This window comes from Arachis stenosperma, chromosome 3 (genome assembly GCF_014773155.1).
Source record: "Arachis stenosperma cultivar V10309 chromosome 3, arast.V10309.gnm1.PFL2, whole genome shotgun sequence".
In the NCBI taxonomy this organism is placed as follows: Eukaryota; Viridiplantae; Streptophyta; class Magnoliopsida; order Fabales; family Fabaceae; genus Arachis; species Arachis stenosperma.
Window position 1 is genome coordinate 122,040,930 of NC_080379.1, and position 5,225 is coordinate 122,046,154.

General features: G+C 41.7%; 1 non-coding gene across 1 annotated transcript; it reads left to right on the plus strand.

The window, feature by feature from the left end:
• Positions 1-408: 408 nt before the first annotated feature.
• Positions 409-516, plus strand: LOC130971043 (small nucleolar RNA R71). The gene has a single exon (XR_009082279.1). It is a non-coding gene; the product is annotated as a small nucleolar RNA R71 (small nucleolar RNA).
• The last annotated feature ends 4,709 nt before the right edge of the window (positions 517-5,225 follow it).

Consider the following 5,225-nt stretch of genomic DNA (forward strand, 5'->3'; position numbering starts at 1 on the left):
GGTGTTTCCATAGGGTTCTCCCATGTAATTCACCTCTTCTATTGAAGGGTTCTCAGGATCATAAGCTTTTTCTTCAGATGAAGCTTCCTTAGTACTGCCTGGTGTTGCTTGCATTCCAGACAGACTTTGAGAGATTATATTGACTTGCTGAGTCAATATTTTGTTCTGAGCCAATATGGCATTCAGAGTATCAATCTCAAGAACTCCTTTCTTCTGGTTCGTCCCATTGTTCACAAGATTCCTTTCAGAAGTGTACATGAATTAGTTATTTGCAACCATTTCAATAAGTTCTTGAGCTTCTGCAGGTGTCTTCTTCAGATGAAGAGATCCTCCAGCAGAGCTATCCAATGACATCTTGGACAATTCAGACAGACCATCATAGAAGATACCTATGATGCTCCATTCAGAAAGCATGTCAGAGGGACACTTTCTGATCAATTGTTTGTATCTTTCCCAAGCTTCATAGAGGGATTCACCTTCCTTCTGTCTGAAGCTTTGGACTTCCACTCTAAGCTTACTCAATTTTTGAGGCGGAAAGAACTTTGCCAAGAAGGCATTGACTAGCTTTTCCCAAGAGTTCAGGCTTTCTTTAGGTTGTGAGTCCAACCATATCCTAGCTCTGTCTCTTACAGCAAAAGAGAATAGCATAAGTCTGTAGACCTCAGGGTCAACCCCATTGGTCTTGACAGTGTCACAGATTTGCAAGAATTCAGCTAAAAACTGATGAGGATCTTCCAATGGAAGTCCATGGAACTTGCAATTCTCTTGCATTAGAGAAACTAATTGAGGCTTAAGCTCAAAGTTGTTTGCTCCAATGGCAGGGATAGAGATGCTTCTCCCATAGAAGTTGGGAGTAGGTGCAGTAAAGTCACCCAGCACCTTCCTTGCATTGTTGGCATTGTTGTTGTTTTTGGCTGCCATGGGTTCTTCTTCTTTGAAGATTTCTGTTAGGTCCTCTACAGAGAGTTGTGCCTTAGCTTCTCTTAGCTTTCGCTTCAAGGTCCTTTCAAGTTCAGGGTCAGCCTCAACAAGAATGCTTTTGTCTTTGCTCCTGCTCATATGAAAGAGAAGAGAACAAGAAAATATGGAATCCTCTATGTCACAGTATAGAGATTCCTTGAGGTGTCAGAGGAAAAGAAAAATAGAAAGAAGAAGTAGAAGAATTCGAACTTATCAAGAAAGATGGAGTTTGAATTGTGCATTAAGGAGGAGTTGGTGCACGAAATTGTGATCACTACTTTTTAATACACGAAATAATCCCTAGTAATGGCTCCAAAGACTTGGTGCTCAATACCATGGCATAAACACAACTTCGCACAACTAACCAGCAAGTGCACTGGGTCGTCCAAGTAATAAACCTTACGCGAGTAAGGGTCGATCCCACGGAGATTGGTGGTATGAAGCAAGCTATGGTCACCTTGTAAATCTCAGTCAGGCAGACTCAAATGGGTATAGTGATAAACGAATAAAGCATAAAGATAAAGATAGAGATACTTATGTATATCATTGGTGTAAGAGCTTCAGACAAACGTATGAAGATGCCTTCCCTTCCGTCTCTCTGCTTTCCTACTGTCTTCATCCAATCCTTCTTACTCCTTTCCATGGCAAGCTTGTGTAGGGTTTCACCGTTGTCAGTGGCTACCTCCCATCCTCTCAGTGAAAATACGTCCCTGATGCTCTGTCACAGCATAGGCTAATCATCTGTCGGTTCTCGGTCCGGCCGGAATAGAATCCAGTGATTCTTTTGCGTCTGTCACTAACGCCCCGCCTTTCGGAGTTTGAAGCACGTCACAGTCATTCAATCATTGAATCCTACTCAGAATACCACAGACAAGGTTAGACCTTCCGGATTCTCTTGAATGCCGCCATCAGTTCTTGCCTATACCACGAAGACTCTGATCTCACGGAATGGCTGGCTCGTTTGTCAGGCGAGCACTCGGTTGTCAGGCGATCAACCATGCATCATGCAATCAGAAATCCAAGAGATAAACACTAAGCCTCATATGCTTGTAGAACAAGAATGGTTGTCAGTCACCTTGTTCATAGGTGAGAATGATGATGAGTGTCACGGATCATCACATTCATCAAGTTGAAGAACAAGTGATATCTTGGACAAAGAACAAGCGGAATTGAATAGAAGAACAATAGTAATTGCATTAATACTCGAGGTACAGCAGAGCTCCACACCTTAATCTATGGTGTGTAGAAACTCCACCGTTGAAAATACATAAGAACAAGGTCTAGGCATGGCCGAATGGCCAGCCTCCCAAAGTGATCTTAAGATAGCATAAAATTAGAAGATAGCTACCAAGATGTCAAATACAATAGTAAAAGGTCCTACTTATAGAAAACTAGTAGCCTAAGGTGTACAAAGATGAGTAAATGACATAAAAATCCACTTCCGGGCCCACTTGGTGTGTGCTTGGGCTGAGCAATGAAGCATTTTCGTGTAGAGACTTGTCTTGGAGTTAAACGCCAGCTTTTATGCCAGTTTGGGCGTTTAACTCCCATTTAGGTGCCAGTTCCGGCGTTTAACGCTGGAATTTCTTGAGGTGATTTTGAACGCCGGTTTGGGCCATCAAATCTTGGGCAAAGTATGGACTATCATATATTGCTGGAAAGCCCAGAATGTCTACTTTCCAACGCCGTTGAGAGCGCGCCAATTGGGCTTCTGTAGCTCCAGAAAATCCACTTCGAGTGCAGGAAGGTCAGAATCCAACAGCATCTGCAGTCCTTTTCAGTCTCTGGATCAGATTTTTGCTCAGATCCCTCAATTTCAGCCAGAAAATACCTGAAATCACAGAAAAACACACAAACTCATAGTAAAGTCCAGAAAAGTGAATTTTAACTAAAAACTAATAAAAATATACTAAAAACTAACTAGATCATACTAAAAACATACTAAAAACAATGCCAAAAAGTGTACAAATTATCCGCTCATCACAACACCAAACTTAAATTGTTGCTTGTCCCCAAGCAACTGAAGATCAAATAAGATAAAAAGAAGAGAATATGCAATGAACTCCAAAAACATCTATGAAGATCAGTTTTAATTAGATGAGCGGGGCTTTTAGCTTTTTGCCTCTGAATAGTTTTGGCATCTCACTTTATCCTTTGGAACTCAGAATGATTGGCTTCTTTAGGAACTCAGAATCCAGATAGTGTTATTGATTCTCCTAGTTAAGTATGATGATTCTTGAACACAGCTACTTTATTGAGTCTTGGCTGTGGCCCAAAGCACTCTGTCTTCCAGTATTACCACCGGATACATACATGCCACAGACACATAATTGGGTGAACCTTTTCAGATTGTGACTCAGCTTTGCTAAAGTCCCCAATTAGAGGTGTCCAGGGTTCTTAAGCACACTCTTATTGCCTTGGATCACAACTTTATTTCTTTCTTTTTCATCAAATTTTTTTTTTTCGTTTTTCTCCCCTTTTTTTTTCGTTTGCTCTTTTTTTTTTTGTATTCACTGCTTTTTCTTGCTTCAAGAATCATTTTTATGATTTTTCAGATCCTCAGTAACATGTCTCCTTTTTCATCATTCTTTCAAGAGCCAACATTCATGAACCACAAATTCAAAAGACATATGCACTGTTCAAGCATACATTCAGAGAACAAAAGTGTTGCCACCACATCAAAATAATTAAACTGTTATAAAATTCAAAATTCATGCAATTCTTTTCCTTTTCAATTAAGCACGTTTTTATTTAAGAAAGGTGATGGATTCATAGGACATTCATAACTTTAAGGCATAGACACTAAGACACTAATGATCATAAGACACAAACATGGATAAACATAAGCACTAAGATTCGAAAAACAGAAGAATAAAGAACAAGGAAATCAAGGAACGGGTCCACCTTAGTGATGGCGGCTCTTCCTTCCTCTTGAAGGTCCTATGGAGTGCTTAAGCTCCTCAATGTCTCTTCCTTGCCTTTGTTGCTCCTCTCTCATGATTCTTTGATCTTCTTTTATTTCATGGAGGAGAATGGAGTGTTCTTGGTGCTCCACCCTTAGTTGTCCCATGTTGGAACTCAATTCTCCTAGGGAGGTGTTTAGTTGCTCCCAATAGTTTTGTGGAGGAAAGTGCATCCCTTGAGGCATCTCAGGGATCTCATGATGAGAGGGGTCTCTTGTGTGCTCCATCCTTTTCTTGGTAATGGGCTTATCCTCATCAATGGTGATGTCTCCCTCTATGTCAACTCCAACTGAATAACAGAGGTGACAAATGAGGTGAGGAAAGGCTAACCTTGCCAAGGTAGAGGACTTGTCCGCCACCTTGTAGAGTTCTTGGGCTATAACCTCATGAACTTCCAATTCTTCTCCAATCATGATGCTATGGATCATGATGGCCCGGTCTAGAGTAACTTCGGACCGGTTGCTAGTGGGAATGATTGAGCGTTGGATAAACTCCAACCATCCTCTAGCCACGGGTTTGAGGTCATGCCTTCTCAATTGAACCGGCTTGCCTCTTGAATCTCTCTTCCATTGTGCGCCCTCTTCACATATGATTGTGAGGACTTGGTCCAACCTTTGATCAAAGTTGACGCTTCTTGTGTAAGGATGTTCATCTCCTTGCATCATAGGCAAGTTGAACGCCACCCTCACACTTTCCGGACTAAAATCCAAGTATTTCCCCCGAACCATTGTGAGATAATTCTTTGGATCCGGGTTCACACTTTGATCATGGTTCTTGGTGATCCATGCATTGGCATAGAACTCTTGAACCATCAAGATTCCGACTTGTTGAATGGGGTTGGTAAGCACTTCCCAACCTCTTCTTCGGATCTCATGGCGGATCTCCGGATATTCACCCTTTTTGAGTGAAAAGGGGACCTCGGGGATCACCTTCTTCAAGGCCACAACTTCATAGAAGTGGTCTTGATGCACCCTTGAGATGAATCTATCCATCTCCCATGACTCGGAGGTGGAAGCTTTTGCCTTCCCTTTCCTCTTTCTAGAGGTTTCTCCGGCCTTGGATGCCATAATGGTTATGGAAAAACGAAAAAGCAACGCTTTTACCACACCAAACTTAAAATGTTTGCTCGTCCTCGAGCAAAAGAAGAAAGAAGAGAGTAGAAGAAGAAGAAATGAGGGAGCGGGAGATGGTGGTGTATTCGGCCAAAGAGGGGGAGAAGTGTTGTTTAGGTTGTGTGAAAATGAAGGAGTGAAGAAGGGTATTTATAGGAGAGATGGAGATGGTGTTATTTTGAATTTGAAG